Source organism: Pinus tabuliformis, chromosome J (assembly GCF_031772625.1).
Source record: "Pinus tabuliformis cultivar Carrire ecotype Pingquan chromosome J, CPIR1, whole genome shotgun sequence".
Classification (NCBI taxonomy): Eukaryota; Viridiplantae; Streptophyta; class Pinopsida; order Pinales; family Pinaceae; genus Pinus; species Pinus tabuliformis.
The window spans coordinates 1560366326-1560385262 of NC_142295.1; positions in this window are offsets into that span (position 1 = coordinate 1560366326).

Below are 18937 nucleotides of genomic sequence, written 5' to 3' on the forward strand. Positions count from 1 at the left end.
TATCGAAAATCCATCCCTTCTGTATTGTTTTATACTTTTTCAGACTTAAGGGATTAGATGACAAAAAAGGACTTTTGGAGTTAACTTTATGTACCTTTTCAGACTCTCTAAAAATGAAAAGGACCGAGTTATCCTTGTCGTTAGACTCGTTAAATGCATGAATAGCGACAAACTTATCTTTAGACGAGAACGAGTTTCACTATCGCTAGGCTCGTTAAAACATAGCGATGGGCTTGCCCGAAGGGCAAGTTATAGAACAAGCATATGTTATCCTCCTCAAGCTTGACAAAAATAAAGAGGTACTGGTCAGCAATGACTGGGGAAAAATTGGGAGAAACTCAAGAAAACTTTGATGGTAGCAAGTCGCTCTTGAACATGACACTTTTCCTCCGTACCACAATCGGGTTGGGTTGTTTCATTCACCAGTCACATCACCATGGTCTCGCCATACTATCCATATTTGGGGTAATGCTATCGATCCATCACATAAGTGTCGCCATATGTTCAAGAGAAGTCGTTCAGAAAAGTCACCTGTGTCCCATCCACTACCATACATTATACTCTTTCATGACCGCCACCCTGAATCATATGTCATCAGATCGTTTTCACCTCCATCAAAATCATTAGCTCCGTTCCGTGTCATCGATGTGGGATTCATTAAGGCCCTCCTTTGACGGATCGCTTCTTGTCGACATCAGCTCATTATCCAAGAAGTTGATCTAGGAACACCCCCTTCAGTACTTTGAACCTTGCATGCCTCAATGGCAAGTTTCTCACTTCCGGCGACAGGTATACATCAATGACCTTCGACCGAAAGATTTTGCGTGGTGTTCGACGCCAAGTCCTCTATTCACACCACGTGAATTGTACTGCAGTACCTTGAGGGTCATCTTCATTATCGGTGATTCCTCTCGCGCTTGTTAACAGTTTACATCATTGACTGGTAATCAAGTGATTTCTTTCCATGTTCGACTTCAGAGCAATTCTCACATGGATCGACTTGTACTTAGAGTGAAGATCGGACGAGATTGAAGACCCCGGATCTAGTTTCATCCATCCGGGCTGCGATATATATTCAGAAAATAAAGACATAGAAATGTACAGATTTACAGCACAGATAATCATCCTACCAAAAGGATGATGGCTCTATCAGAATCATCAGTCTATCATCAGACGATTGTCTGTTATATGTACATGAAAATGAATTTATAAAGCTGAGCATGGGAATGCCCGCCTCAGCTAGATCATGAAAAAAGCATGAAAATAATGTATTGTATTGTATTGTATTATAGGTCTCCTCCCAGCATTGAAAGAACTTCGGATCCTCCTAATAAAGCATTTCACCCGATAAACGGCCTCATACTTTAGGGGGCAACTGTTATAGACATTTTTGTGCCTTACAGCTATAAGCATGAAATGTCCATAATCCAAGGGATCCAAAGTCCCTAAACATGTTGTTCCTACCCCTAGAGGAACAAGGCTAACAAACTACAGCAATTCACAGAAGTTCTCCACCAGAAACTGCTCAAAAACAAGTCAATTCAAGATCAATTCAGAGGCTACACTGGCTAGTTGCATTGCAACGCAGGTGGAAGCACTACCAAGGTGCGCTGAGCGGGAAATGACAAATGGCAGGGTCCTTTGTGCGAGGTGTAAAGACTGTGGAAACTTCCAAAATCTTCCTCCATGACACTTGCCTTGATGAGTTCGACTAAGTGATGAGTAAGAGGCTCTTAGTCTCCAAGTGGAAGCAAGAACTGACAGAGGGAGAGGACACTAGTCAGATCTCAAGTTGACTCATCCTCTCTCGAAACATCTATATATGGATCTCTCCTCCATGAGATCTAGAGGCTGGAATTTTGTTATTGCAAAGAATTGTTGTTGGTTTGAGATTGGAATCATTGGGTGCTTAATGCTTTGAAGGGAGGTGAAGAAAGGATTTCATTCGCTGGGAGGTAGATGCTGGATTGGAACTCTCTTGGTTGTATCTTCTCCTGAACCTTGTTATTTCATCAATAAAGCTATCTTGGTTTCTCCTATATACTGATGTGTCTTTGATGTATGATTGCATTAGTATGTTTAGTTTATTTCTAATCCTGAACTAGTTATGAATATGAATCTATGTCTTTGTGTAGTGTTCCCTTCTTGTGATCTTGCAGGAACCTGTTGAAGCTGGGCGAGTGAGAAGGCAAGTAGCTGGGAACTCCCAAAGAGAAGAGAAACCAGATCGAGGGACAAACGGAAGACACCGGTTAGTCCATCCATCTCTCTTCATTCTTAATTCATAAAGGAAGAATACTAGAATAGCTGTTTCTGTTTGTTGCTAAGGCACTGTCACACCTTAGGTGGATAGGATCGTCCTGCATAGGCATTTTTCCCCACAACACACTATTAGAGCATTTTGTACTTACCTTGGATGTTCATATTGAATCCTTATTATTGTGAATATCGCATACTTATCTTGGGTCTTAGCCAACAATATCGTTGGCTTCTGTTATTTTTTCCATTCTTATTTGGAATGACACATATGTGTGAGAGAGCTAAATTTTTAATTAATATAGATCTTATAATGAATAATAATTAAATAAAGAAAATACAGATAAATATTTACCTATAATTACGTTTTATAGTTTTCTTAACATATTTTCTAATAGAATTTATTGGTAAATCTTATAAAAATTTATAAAAATCACAAATTTTAGTGGTGAATTCTCTATAATCAAAATATCATAAAAAATTTCAAAATATTAAATACATACACAAAAAAACATTACGAAATATTTGAACAATACCTAAATATTCGTATGTAATTGAAGTTGTTAAAGCAGCGAGAATCCATTTCTTCTTGTTGCGTTGGTATCACTTCAAAGGATGGTGATTTAGTGATATCCACTCAATCAAATACATATTTTATGTAATCATGTAACTAGTGGATATTTATATTGCGAATAGGTTTTGTGTACGTGGCATTTAGCTGGTAAACAACGAGTACGTCCATTTTGACAACGGGTGGAGCTTTGGATTTGACATGTGGTGGGTGGTGAAGTGTGTGGAAGATTATATTCGACGAAAACCGAGGCTTTTCCCATTGTGAAGAAAACATGCTTACAGTTCCGGTTTAGATTTCTGCGTCCATATATAATATAATTTGGGGTTGTTAAGTTCTGGAGTTTTGACTAGAATATAGTAATATGATTTTTTTGTAAAGTTGGGATATTTTTTAATTTAAATAAGTTAGGTCCCTGCTTTATGTTGAACTCTCGAATGGTTGCTCTGATTTCTATGTAGTTGTCGTTGTCGTTAGAGTAATCTTAAGTGATAGTCCATGTATGTCTTGCTGTGTGTTCATAGCACTTCAACTATTGGCAATTTAGTCAACTCCCCTACATTAAAGACATATATTTCATGTAATCATGCCGGTAGTGGATATTTATATTGAGAGTAAGTTTTCGGATAAGTGGGATTTATATGTTAAATAATAGGCACGTCGTTTTTGGATAAGTGCGATTTACATGTTGAATAATTGGCACACGTTTTTGGATAAGCGGGATTTACATGTTAAATAATTGGCACGTCGTCTTTGGATAAGTGGGATTTACATGTTGAATAATTGGCACGTCGTTTTTCATGGATTAGAATGGATTGGAGCGTTGGATCTCGCAGTAGGTGGGTGATGACATAATCTGCAATCTTTCAAGTGACGTTGTGGTGTGGGAATAGTACATTCCACTAAAACCGAGGCTTTCAACATTGTGGAAAACAGCAGGCTTACACTATACTTAACTATATTTCTACATCAACATATGGAAAAGATGGGATGCCAGTTGGGACTTATCTAAGCAAAATATTCGTTGACGTATTGATTTTTGTCTTTACTCATTTTTACGTTGGTCTTTGGAACGGTTCCTCCTAAATTTGAGGTCCTCCAGGGGCGTAAATTGGACTGCAAGTTGTATGGGCCGGTTTAACGTAAAAAATACGTCCTCCTTAAACTTTGAGCAGTATATTTTACTATTGTAGTACACAAACCTGTCAGATTTCTTAATTTGTACCATTCAATGGAAGTATCTGTAAAATTGAACCTTTCAATGGATATGTCCACTTCGTATTTAGTTGAATTAATTTGTACTAATTTAATAAAAACCTGTCGGATTTCTTAACTTGCACCATTCAATGGAAATATCCGTAAAATTGGACCTTTAAATGGATAGTTTAGTTTAATTAATGTGCACTTCTTTGGGCCGTAATACATTTCATAATGACTCTGGTTTCCGATAGTATGAGATGGGCATCTATTTTTAATGGACACTAGGACAATAATTTCATATTTTTGAACGAACGATGTTTAATATAGTTTTGTTGATTTTTTCAGCGACACCATTCTGTTGAGGATTATAAGGCACAATTATTTGATGTTGAATCCAATGTTGGTGAAGATAGTTTTGAAGTATATTCTTTTCCACTATGAGTATGAATAGAGGCAATATGAGAGTGTGCCTCATTTTCAATCCATACATGAAAGTTTTTGAAAGTTTCAAAAGCTTTAGATTTATTTTTCAACAAATATACCCAACACATTTTGGTGTAGTCATCAATAAAAATCATCATATAGTTATTTCCATTGCAGAAGAAACAGGGATAGGCCCATACAAATTAGAATGAATTAGTTCAAGCTTTCTACAAGCTTTGAGACAGAATCATGATATGTTTGTTTTTTATGTTTTCCTAAGATACGTGCACCACATTTCGATAAGGCATCTCAGGTTTTTTGGTTTCACTTGCTATGTCTTGATTCCTCAGGAACAAAGAAACAAACATGGTGTAAGGAGTCGAAAGTCTATCTTCTTGGGGTACTTGGATACCTCCAAAGCATATCATCTCTATGATGGAGTAAATAAGAAGTTTATATTGTCTAGAGATGTGATTTTTCTTGAAACTTCCAAGATTGAAAATGTTGTTGAGCAACAACTTGCTCGATTGGAAAGATTTTGATATGCAAAAGCTTTTCAGGGATTTGACAATGAGATTCCACATCTTGATCCCTATCCTGGATCAATATGTGGAATCTCCTTCTGAAGCACTCTCTCTCTCCCTGTTGAAAGTCCACCCACTTCCTTAGATCAAGAAGACACTTTGAGTGATGTGATTGAGAGGATTGGAAGGTTAAATAATGATTTAGTCCCATCTAAGTCAATAGAACAACTTGAAGCATCTCAGAAAGGTCCTCCAAAATGGATCACTAAGACACTTGAAAGTGTTCATCTTAATGAGGTTGGAAAGACAAGAACAATTTGTTTCACGAGACAAAATGGAGGTGATGTAGATGATTTTGATTCAGTTGTTGATATAGATGTTTCTTATGATTTTGAATTAAATTTGTCTACTAATTTCGAACCAACCTCTTTTAAAGAAGTTGTTTTTCATGATGAATGGAAAGAAGCAATGTAGAAAGAGTATAATGCTTTCATTAACAATAGAACCTGGAAGTTAGTGGACCCTCCATTTGGAACCAAACCAATTGGCTACAAGTGGATCTACAAGAACAAGTATAAATTAGATGGCTCATTTGACAAGCACAAAGCGAGGCTCGTGGCAAAAGGATTTTCATAGAAAGAAGGGGTCGATTATGAAGAGACCTTTTCCCCCACAACAAAATGCGCTACAATCTAGACTCTCTTTGCCTTGGCGGCTCAAAATGGATGGAAAGTTCATCAAATGGATGTAAAAATTGCTTTCTTGAATGAGATATGAAAGAAAATGTTTTTATGTCTCAACTAGAAGGTTTTATTATGAAGGGACAAGAGCATATAGTATGTAAGCTTATCAAATCCTTGTATGGCCTCAAACAGCCATCGTGAGCTTGGTGTAAAAAATGGGTTGAGCATCTTCTGAAACTAAATTTCAAACACTTTGATCTTAATGATACAACTTTATTTGTCAAGAAAATTGGAATTTTTTTTGTCTATCTTGCAGTGTAGGTAAATGATATGTTGATGATAGGGAGCAAAGAAAATTATATTGCATACATTAAGAGAATTTAAGAAAGGATTTTAGATGACAAATTTGGGATATATTCAATACTATCTAGGTATTGAAGTAACCCAAATTCATAAATATACATTCATCTCTCAAAAGAAGTACATTGGATATTTGTTGAACAAATTTGCCATGGTTGAATGTGTTAGGTCCCTATAATACTAGTGATTACCCCATTACTATTGTAGTTGTATCCCTTATTAATATTGTTGTGCCCCTATTGTCCCCATATTGTTATTAATGTGCCCCATAGAATCCCACTATTGTTATTTTTGTGGCTTTATATTATTATTGTTAGGTCAGTTGGGTTATATTGTGACTCCTTAGACTCCTATATATAGAAAGGAGGTTTTGTCATTTGAATCATCCAAGAATTGTTCATTTGTGTAATGTAAAGGCGTTCAACTATATTTTCTATCATTTTGTGAGCTGGTTTCATAACATTTGGTATCAGAACATTGGATTCTAGGGTTTCGCTGCTCCAAATAGGTCATCGTGGAATTTTTGCTATAACTTTTTTTCTACGATGTTTTAGAAGCTAAAAAAAACCCATTTGAGACAAAATCACACTGAACTTTGGGTCTGAATTTTAGAGCCTTTCGCACTATATTTGTGGAGATATGATCTAAACAATTTGGTCTCTTTGTAGACTCCTGAATTACATTCCAAACAGGTGACCTAGGGAAAATCGTCATAACTTTCTCTCTGAGCATCGGATTGAAATTTTGTAAGAAGGTATAGAAATAGGACGGACTGTAGTTTCTTGTATATATTTTTCAGAGCCAAAGGTCAAAACAGTGACTCATGGCACATCGTACAAATTCGCTCTACTGAACTAGTCTATAATCAGGTCACTGTGGGAGATTTGGCATAACTCTTCCCTAGAGAATCCAATTTGGATCAGACTGGTGGCATTGGAAAGAGGACGCAAAGGGCTACTGTAGGTCGTAATTTCAAAACTGGATGATCTGAAATTACAAAGATACATCAGATTCAATATCAAGCTCCTACAAAGTGAAAAAAGGTGTGTAGTTTTTTTTAATTTTTGCATAAGCTTGGTTTGAAAAATTAGTTTGAAGGAATTCAAAGGGCATAGTAAAGAATTATTATCAATAATTGATGCCTCGAGGAAAGAAAATGCAAACACCTAGTAAGAAACCTGAAAGCTCTAGCATGACTCATGAAGAAGAGGAAGAAATGCAACATGATATATCAAAATTATGAGACCAAGTGCAACAAGTGTCACTTGCACAAAAAGGAACAGAATCTAAGATGGATGGTTTAAAGAAAGATGTAGAAGCTAAGATGGATGGTTTAAAGAAAGGCATAGAAGCTAAGATGGATTGTTTAAAGAAAGGCGTAGAAGCTAAGATGAATGACGTGGAAGCTAAGATGGATGATTTGAAGATAGATTTGAAGACAGACATGGAAGATTTGAAGACAGGCATGGAAGATTTGAAGACAGATTTAACAAAGTTTCTACAAGAAATGCTTACTAATGGTGAAAGGGTAGTAAAGGAAACTCATGATGAGAATAAAAGAAATGTTAATTATGATTTCATAGACTCTAATGTTGGATCAAAGACCCACCATATTCGAAAAATTGATATGAGGAAGTTTGATGGCAAGGATCCCGCAACATGGATATTATATATGGAGCAATTTTTCGATCTCAATAATGTGCAAAACACACAAAAGGTACGTATTGCAACTGTATTTCAAACCAAATTAGCATGTATGGTATCAATGGCTTTGCTCTCGTAAATAAATTATCTCTTGGGCAATTTTTACGGAAGAATTTACAGCACATTATGAGGATACAAAAAGCAACACTTTTTTTAGCCAATTGATAAGTCTCAAACAAAAGGGTTCAATAATGGAGCACATTGAGAAGTTCCAAAAATTGAACATAAGGGTAAAAAATATTCCAGAGGAGCATAGGATTGATGTGTTCATAGGGACTTTAAAGGATAATATCTAACATGATGTTCGCCTTTGGGAACCTAATTCATTAGAGAAGGCATTTAGGTTAGCAAGAAAAATGGAAAGCAAAATTATGGCAACCAGGAAGCATACCACTCACAACTATAAATATGGAAGTGTTGTTGCCCCTAGTATTCCACAACCTATAAGGTTGACAACACAACAATTGGAAGAAAAAAGAGCAAAAGGGCTTTGTTATAGTTGTGATAGCAAATACACTAAAGGTCATAAGTGTGTTGAGAAGAAATTATTCTACATAGATTGTGAAGAGGAAGAAGAAAAGGAGCAAGAAAGGTCAAAAGAAGAGGATATACTCCAGGAACAAAGCCTAGATAAAGAAGAAATGAATCTGACCATATCTTGTAATGCATTGGCTGGAATTACCACTCCTCAAACCATCAAGATAGAAGGACAAATCAAGAAGAAAAAGGTAATAGTGTTGATTGATTCAGGAAGTACCCACGATTTTGTTCATTGTAAGATAGCAAAAGAATTGAATTGCTTCCTATATCTAGCACCAGAGTGTCAAGTGATGATTGAAAATGGAGGAATGATAAGTTGCTCTGTAAAGTGCCATAATATCAAGCTATCCATGGGAGAATATGTATTGACTAGCCCAATGCTTTCCATTCCAATGGAGGTGCTGATGTTGTACTAGGAATCCAATGGCTACAATCCTTGGGTACAATAGCTTTTAATTTTCAAGAACTTTTCATGAAATTTTCTGCAGAAGGAAAGGAAGTTGAATTAAGGGGTATTGTAGGGAAACTGGGAAAGATGATCAACTCTAACGGTATCACAAAGCTTCTAAAAAAGAAACAAAGAGGTGTAATTACACAATTATGTTCGCTAGATGTTTCCACATCGGAATCATCTATTTCTCCAGATCTCCAAAAAGTCTTGGACAATCATTCCAAGGTATTTGAGACTCCTAAAGGTCTCCCACCTATTTGTGATCATGATCATGCTATTCATCTAATTCCAGGAAGTGTTCCTCCAAACATCTGGTCGTACAGATATCCCTATGCCCAAAAGAGTGAAATTGAACGTATGGTTGCAGAAATGCTAGAGGCTGGTATAATTCAACCTAGTCAAAGTTCTTTCTCTGCTCCAGTAGTATTGGTGCACAAGAAGGATGGATCATGGCGCATGTGTCCGGATTATAGGGAGCTCAACAAGCTCACTATTAAAGATAAGTTTCCCATTCTTGTCATTGATGAATTACTGGATGAATTGCATGGATCAATTTACTTCACCAAGTTGGATCTTCTTTCAGGATATCATCAAATCAGAATGGAGACTAAAGACATTCCGAAAATAGCATTTAGAACTCATGAGGGTCATTATGATTTTTTGGTCATGCCTTTTGGCCTTACCAATCTTCTACATTTCAATGTTTGATGAATTCCATTTTCAAACCCTTCCTTAGAAAAGTTGTGTTAGTATTTTTTGATGATATACTAATTTACAGCAAGTCTTGGAAGGATCATGTTGAACATGTTGACAAGGTGCTACAACTATTGGAGGAGAAACAATTATATGCAAAAAGATCCAAATGTTTCTTTGGAGTACAAGAGGTGGAATATATGGGTCATATTGTATCTCATGAAGGAGTTAAGGTAGACCATAGCAAAATTAAATCCATTAAGGAATGGAAAATCCCCACATCCATAAAGCATCTGCGAGGATTTCTCGGGTTGACAGGGGATTACCGCAAGCTTGTTAAGAATTATGGGAGAATAGCAGCACCTCTAACAACATTATTGAAGAAAGATGCATTTTCATGGACTTCAGAAGCAACAAAGGCCTTCGAACATCTTAACGAGGCAATGTGCCAAGCACCGGTATAAGCTACACCAGACTTCAAAAAAACCTTTATTGTGGAATGTGATGCTTCAAGAAATGGAATTGGTGTTGTTTTAATGCAAGATGAAAGACCCATTGCTTTTGAGAAGGAAACGTTGGCAATACTACATGCACTTAATAAATGGCAACCCTACCTAATGGGAAGACACTTCAAGGTAAAAACGGATCATGATAGCCTTAAATAATTTTTAGAACAAATATTATCCTCTGAAGAGCAACAAAAGTGGGTCACAAAGATGTTGGGTTATGACTTTGAAATCATCTACAACAAGGGAAGCAAAATGTGGTGGCACATGCACTCTCAAGAAAGGATGAGGATGTGGAAGCATTGTTGTGCGCCATTTCTATTATCCAATTAGATTGGATAAATGAAGCAAGGGAGGAATGGAAGAATGATGAAGAATGTGGGCACTTATTCGAAAGTTACAACAAGATTCCAGTACATCTGATACATTTAGCTAGCAAAATGATTTGTTATGGTAGAAAGATCACTTATACCTCTGTAATAATTCCGAACTCAAACAAAAGATTCTTACGGAATTGCACACTTCTCCCTTAGGAGGGCACTCAGGATTTTTAAAAACTTACCACAGGGTTAAGAAGGAATTTTTTTGGGATGGCCTTAAATCAAATATTCAAAAGTTTGTGGCAGAATATTTATTTTTCCAACAAAATAAAGTGGAAACAATTAAGACCCCAGGTCTATTACAACCTTTATCCATTCCAAGGCAATGTTGGGAGGAGGTTTCAATGGATTTTATCACAGGTTTACCCAGGTCTGAGGGAAAGAGTGTCATCATGGTGGTAGTTGACAGACTTACCAAGTATGCACACTTTTGTGCATTATCACATCCATTTAAAGCCAGTACAGTTTCTATTGCATTTATGGAAACAATTCAAAAGCTACATGGAAATGCAAAGATTACTGTAAGTGAAAGAGATCCCATTTTCACTGGAAATTTTTGGACAGATTTATTTTCTTGTCTTGGTACTCAGCTAGCTCATAGCTCATCTTATCATCCTCAATATGATGGGCAAACTGAGATAGTAAACAAATGTTTGGAAGGATATCTTCGTTTCTTTGTATCTGATAAACAAACACAATGGGTCAAATGGTTGCCTCTGGATGAATGGTGGTATAACACTTCCTTCCATACAACAACAAAAATGACCCCATTTATGGCACTCTATGGATATTAGGCACCATCCATCACATCATATTTAAGAGAAAATTCTAATGTTCAAGTAGTGGAACATCACATCGAACATCAACAACAAGTCCTTCAACTCTTAAAGGATAACCTCGTGTTGGCACGGAATAGAATGAAACAACAAGTGAATCAACATCGTAGCGAAAGAAGTTTTGATGTAGGTGATTGGGTATTCCTACAGCTACAACCATATAAGCAAATGTCCCTCAGGCAAGCTAAGAAGGATAATAAATTATCACCAAATTATTATGGTCCGTACAAGGTGTTACAAAAGATTGGTACGATGGCATGCAAATTGGAGCTTCCTACAGCTTCTCGAGTGCACCCAGTTTTCCATGTTTCATGTTTAAAGAAGGTTATAGGAGACAAGCTCCCAGTTCAAACAATATTGCCAGAACTTGATGAGGAAAAAAAAATTATATTGGAACCGGAAGCAGTCACAAAAACAAGAACTCGACAGCTACGAAATCGATCAATTTCGGAGTATCTTATCAAGTAGAAGAACTTATCCACTGAAGATTCCACATGGGAGGATGATAATTTTATACAGAAGCATCTAGAACTACTCAAGCGTTGAGGACAACAATTTTTTGAAGGAGAGTGGCATGTTAGGTCCCTACAATACTAGTGATTACCCCATTACTATTGTAGTTGTATCCCTTATTAATATTGTTGTGCCCCTATTGTCCCCATATTGTTATTAATGTGCCCCATATAATCGCTCTATTGTTATTTTTGTGGCTTTATATTATTATTGTTAGGTTGGTCGGGTTATATTGTGACTCCTTAGACTCCTATATATAGAAAGGAGGTTTTGTCATTTCAATCATCCAAGAATTGTTCATTTGTGTAATGTACAGGAGGTTGCACCCTCGACGAGGCTGAATTTTAAGGCGTTCAACTATCTTTTCTATCTTTTTGTGAGATGGTTTTATAACAGAATGAAATCCCTTATCTAGTTCAATGGAACAAAATTAAAGCCCATATCCAAAGAAGGAAATGAATTTGAGGATGCAAATTGTTATGAAACCAGCTCAAGAAAAGATATAAAAGATAGATCAACGCCTTAGAATTTAGCCTCTTCGAGGGGGCAAACTCCTTTACATTACATAAATGAACAATTCTTGGATGATACAAATGAAAAAACCTCCTTTCTATATATCGGAGTCTAAGGAGTCACAATATAATCCAGCCGACCTAACAATAATAATATAAAACCACAAAAATAATAATAGAGGGATTCTATGGGGTACAGAAATAACAACATGGGGGTAATAGGGGCACAACAATATAAATAAGGGGTATAACTACAATAGTAATGGGGTAATCACTAGTATTATAGGGACCCAACATGCCCCTCTCCTTCAAAAAAGTGTTTTCCTCAACGCTTGAGTAGTTCTGGATACTTCTACATAAAATTCTCATCCTCCCATGTGGAATCCTCAGCGGATAAGTTCTTCCACTTGATAAGATACTCTGAAATTGATCGATTTCGTAGCTGTCGAGTTCTTGTTTCTGTGACTGCTTCCGTTTCCAATATAATTTTTCCTTCCTCGTCAAGTTCTGGCAATATTGTTTGAATTGGGAGCTTGTCGCCTATAACCTTCTTTAAACATGAAACATGGAAAACTGGGTGCAATCGAGAAGCTGCAGGAAGCTCCAATTTGTATGCCATAGTACCAATCTTTTGCAACACCTTGTACGGACCATAATACTTTGGTGATAATTATTATTCTTCTTAGCTTGCTTTAGGGACATTTGCTTATATGGTTGTAGCCGTAGGAATACCCAATCACCTACATCAAAACTTCTTTCACTGCGATGTTGATCTGCCTGTTGTTTCAGTCTATTTTGTGCCAACACGAGGTTATCCTTTAAGAGTTGGAGGACTTGTTGTTGATGTTCAATGTGATGTTCCACTGCCTGAACCTTAGAATTTTCTCTTAAATATGATGTGATGGATGGTGGTTGATACCCATAAAGTGCCATAAATGGGGTCATTTTTGTTGTTGTATGGAAGGAAGTGTTATACCACCATTCAGCCAGAGGCAACCATTTGACCCATTGTGTCTGTTTATCAGATACAAAGCAACGAAGATATCCTTCTAAACATTTGTTTACTATCTCAGTTTGCCCATCAGATTGAGGATGATAAGATGAGCTATGAGCTAACTAAGTACCAAGACAAGAAAATAATTCTGTCCAAAAATTTCCAGTGAAAATGGGATCTTTGTCACTTACAATAATCTTTGGGTTTCCATGTAGCTTTTGAATTTTTTCCATAAATGCAGTAGAAACTGTACTGGCTTTAAATGGATGTGATAATGCACAAAAGTGTGCATACTTGGTAAGTCTGTCAACTACCACCATGATGACACTCTTTCCCTCAGACTTGGGTAAACCTGTGATAAAATCCATTGAAACCTCCTCCCAACGTTGGCTTGGAATGGATAAAGGTTGTAATAGACCCGGTGTCTTAATTGTTTCAACTTTATTTTGTTGGCAAACCAAACATTCCGCCACAAACTTTTGAATATCTGATTTAAGGCCATCCCAAAAAAATTCCTTCTTAACCCTGTGGTAAGTTTTTAAAAATCCTGAGTGCCCTCCTAAGGGAGAAGTGTGCAATTCCATAAGAATATTTTGTTTTAGTTGGGAATTCTTACAGAGGTATAAGCGATCTTTGTACCAAAATGAATCATTTTGCCAGCTAAATGTATCAGACGTACTGGAATCTTGTTGTAGCTTTTGAATAAGTGCCCACACTTCTTCATCATTCTTCCATTCCTCCCTTGCTTCGTTTATCCAATCTGGTTGGATAATAGAAATGTCGCACAACAATGCTTCCACATCCTCATCCTTTCTTGAGAGTGCATCTGCCACCACATTTTGCTTCCCTTTTTTGTAGATGATTTCAAAGTCATAACCCAATATCTTTGAAACCCACTTTTGTTGCTCTTCAGAGGATAATCTTTGTTCTAAAAAGTATTTAAGGCTATCATGATCCGTTTTTACCTTGAAGTGTCTTCCCATTAGGTAGGGTCGCCATTTCTTAAGTGCATGGAGTATTGCCAACATTTCCTTTTCATAAATAGCTTTGCTTAAAAACTTTCCCTTGATTGGACGACTTTCAAAAGCAATGGGTCTTTCATCTTGCATTAGAACAACACCAATTCCATTTCCTGAAGCATCACATTCCACAATAAAGTTTTTTGTGAAGTCCGGTGTAGCTAAGACCGGTGCTTGGCACATTGCCTCTTTAAGATGTTCAAAGGCCTTTGTTGCTTCCAGAGTGCATGAGAATGCATCTTTCTTCAATAATGTTGTTAGAGGTGCTGCTATTCTCCCATAATTCTTAACAAAATTGCGATAATACCCTGTCAGCCCAAGAAATCCTCGCAGATGCTTTATGGATGTGGGAATTTTCTATTCCTTAATGGCTTTAATTTCGCTAGGGTCTACCTTAACTCCTTCATGAGATACAATATGACCCAAATATTCCACCTCCTGGACTCCAAAGAAACATTTGGATCTTTTTGCATATAATTGTTTCTCCTCCAATAGTTGTAGCACCTTGTCAACATGTTCAACATGATCCTTCCAAGACTTGTTGTAGATTAGTATATCATCAAAAAATACTAACACAAATTTTCTAAGGAATGGTTTGAAAATTGAATTCATCAAACCTTGAAATGTTGAAGGTGCATTAGTAAGTCCAAAAGGCATGACCAAAAATTCATAATGACCCTCGTGAGTTCTAAATGTCGTTTTCGGAATGTCTTCAATCTTCATTGTGATTTGATGATATCCCGAACAAAGATCCAACTTGGTGAAGTAAATTGATCCATGCAATTCATCCAGTAATTCATCAATGACAGGAATGGGGAACTTATCTTTAATAGTGAGCTTGTTGAGCTCCCTATAATCCGAACACATGCGCCATGATCCATCCTTCTTGTGCACCAATACTACTGGAGCAGAGAAAGAACTTTGACTTGGTTGAATTATACCAGCCTCTAGCATTTCTGCAACCATACGTTCAATTTCACTTTTTTGGACATAGGGATATCCGTACGGCTTGATGTTTGGAGGAACACTTCCTGGAATCAGATGAATAGCATGATCATGATCACGCATAGGTGGGAGACCTTTGGGAGTCTCAAATACCTTGGAATGATTGTCCAAGACTTTTTGGAGATCTGGAGAAATAGATGATTCCGATGTTGAAACATCTAACGAACATAATTGTGCAATTACACCTCTTTGCTCCTTTTTTAGAAGCTTTGTCATACCATTAGAGATGATTATCTTTCCTGGTTTCCCTGCAATACCCCTTAATTCAAATTCCTTTCCTTCTGTAAAAAATTTGATGAAAAGTTCTTGAAAATTAAAAGCTATTGTACCCAAGGATTGTAGCCATTGGACTCCCAGTACAACATCAACACCTCCCATTGGAATGGAAAGCATTGGGCTAGTCAATACATATTCTCCCATGGATAGCTTGATATTATGGCACCTTCTAGAGCAATTTATTATTCCTCCATTTGCAATCATCACTTGACACTCTGGTGCTGGATATAGGAAGCAATTCAATTCTTTTTCTACCCTACAATGAATAAAATTGTGGGTGCTTCCTAAATCAATCAACACTATTACCTTTTTCTTCTTGATTTGTCCTTCTATCTTGATGGTTTGAGGAGTGGTAATTCCCGCCAATGCATTACAAGATATGGTCGGATTTATTTGTTCTTTATCTAGGCTTTGTTCCTGGAGTATATCTTCTTCTTTTGACCTTTCTTGCTCCTTTTCTTCTTCCTCTTCACAATCTATGTAGAATAATTTCTTCTCAGCACACTTATGGCCTTTAGTGTATTTGCTATCACAACTGTAACAAAGCCCTTTTTCTCTTTTTTCTTCCAATTGTTGTGGTGTCAACCTTATAGGTTGTGGAAGACTAGGAGCAACAACACTTCCGTCTTTATAGTTGTGAGTGGTATGCTTCCTAGTTGCCATAATTTTGCTTTCCATTTTTCTTGCTAACCTGAATGCCTTCTCTAATGAATTAGGTTCCCAAAGGCAAACATCATGTTGGATATTATCCTTTAAAGACCCTATGAACACATCAATCCTATGCTCCTCTGGAATATCTTTTACCCTTATGTTCAATTTTTGGAACTCCTCAATGTGCTCCATTACTGAACCCTTTTGTTTGAGACTTATCAATTGGCTAAAAAAAGTGTTGCTTTTTGTATCTTCATAATGTGCTATCAATTCTTCCGTAAAAATTGCCCAAGTGATAAATTGTTTATGAGAGAAAAGCCATTGATACCATACAAACTGATTTGGTTCCAAATATACAGTGGCCATACGTACCTTTTGTGTGTTTTGTACATTATTGAGATCGAAGAACTGCTCCATCTGTAATATCCATGTGGCGGGATCCTTGCCATCAAACTTATATCGATTTTTGGAATATGGTGGGTCTTCGATCCAACATTAGAGTCTATGGAATCATGATTAACATTACTTTTGTTCACATCATGAGTTTCCTTTACAACCTTTTCACCATTAGTAAGTATTTCTTGTAGAAAATTTGTCAAATCTGACTTCAAATATGCCATGTCTATCTTCAAATCTGTCTTCAAATTTGCCATGTCTATCTTCAAATCTGTCTTCAAATCTATCTTCAAATCATCCATCTTAGATTCCACGCCATTTATCTTAGATTCCATGCCATTTATCTTAGCTTCTGTTAGCTTTTGTGAGCGTGACATTTGTTGCATTTGTTCTTGTAATTTTGATATATCATGTAGCATTTCTTCCTCTTCTTCATGAGTCATACTAGAGCTTTCAGGTTCCTTACTAGGTGTTTGAATTTTCTTTCCTCAGGGCATCAATTACCGATAATAATGCTTTACTATGCCCTTTGAATTCCTTTAAACCAAGCTTACACAAAAATTAAAAAAAAAAACTACACACCTTTTTTCACTTTATAGAAGCCTGATATTGAATCTGATGTATCTCTGTAATTTTGGATCATCCAGTTCTGAAATTGCGACCTATAGTAACCTTCTGTGTCCTCTTTCCAATGCCACAAGTCTGACTCAAATTGGATTCTCCAAGGAAGAGTTATGTGAAATCTCCCACAGTGACTTGCTTTTAGACTAGTTCAGTAGAGCGAACTTGTTGGGTCCCTATAATACTAGTGATTACCCCATTACTATTGTAGTTATACCCCTTATTTATATTGTTGTGCCCCTATTACCCCCATATTGTTATTTCTGTGCCCCATAGAATCCCTCTATTGTTATTTTTGTGGCTTTATATTATTATTGTTAGGTCGACTGGATTATATTGTGACTCCTTAGACTCCTATATATAGAAAGGAGGTTTTGTCATTTGTATCATCCAAGAATTGTTCATTTATGTAATGCAAAGGAGGTTGCCCCCTCGAAGAGGCTGAATTATAAGGCGTTGATCTTTCTTTTCTATCTTTTCTTGAGCTGGTTTCATAACATTTGGTATCAGAGCTTTGGATTCTAGGGTTTCGCTGCTCCAAACAGGTCATCGTGGCATTTTCGCTATAACTTTTTTTCTGTGACGTTTCAGAAGTCGCAACAAAAACCCATTTGAGAAGAAATCATGCGCAACCTTGGGTCCGAATTTCAGAGCTTTTTGCGTCATATTTGCGAAGATATGATCTGTGGAAGTTGGTCTTTTTGCAGACTCCTGAATTACATTCAAAACAGGTGACCTGGGGAAAATCGTCATAACTTTCTCTCTGGGGATCAGATTGAAGTTTTGTAAGATGGTACAGAAAGAGGACAGACTTTAGTTTCTTGTGGGTGTTTTTTATATCCAAAGGTCGAAATAGTGACTCGCGGAACGTCGTACAAGTTAGCTCTACTGAACTAGTCTATAATCAAGTCACTGTGGGAGATTTCGCATAACTCTTCCTTGGAGAATCCAATTTGGGTCAGACTTGTGGAATTGGAAAGAGGACACAGAGAGCTACTACAGGTCACAAGTTCAAAACCAGATGATTGGAAAGTACAGAGATACATCAGAGGCAATATCGAGCTCCTACAAAGTGAAAAAAGGTGTGTAGATTTTTTTAAATTTTTCCTTAAGCTTGGTTTGAAAATTTATTTTGAAGGAATTCAAAGGGCATAGTAGAGCATTATTATCGGTAACTGATGCCCCGAGGAAAGAAAATGAAAACACCTAGTAAGGAACTTGAAATTTCTAGCATGACTCATGAAGAAGAGGAAGAAATGCTACATGATATATCAAAATTACAAGAACAAGTGCAACAAATGTCACACTCACAAAAGTTAATAGATGCTAAGATAAATGGCGTGGAAGCTAAGATGAATGGCATGAAAGCTAAGATGGACAATTTGAAGATAGATTTGAACACAAATTTGAAGACATGCATGGCAGATTTGAAGACAGATTTGACAAATTTTCTACAAGAAACACTTACTACTGGTGAAAAGGTAGTAAAGGAAACTCATGATGAGAACAAAAGAAATGTTAATCATGATTCCATAGACGCTAATGTTGGATCGAAGAATCACCACATTCCAAAAATCGATATGAGGAAGTTTGATGGCAAGGATCCCGCCACATGGATATTACAGATGGACCAATTCTTCGATCTCAATAATGTGCAAAACACACAAAAGGTACGTATGGCAACTTTATATTTGGAACCAAATCAGTTTGTATGGTATCAATGGCTTTGTTCTCGTAAACAATTTATCACTTGGGCAATTTTTACGGAAGAATTGATAGCACATTATGAGGATACAAAAAGCAACACTTTTTTTAGCCAATTG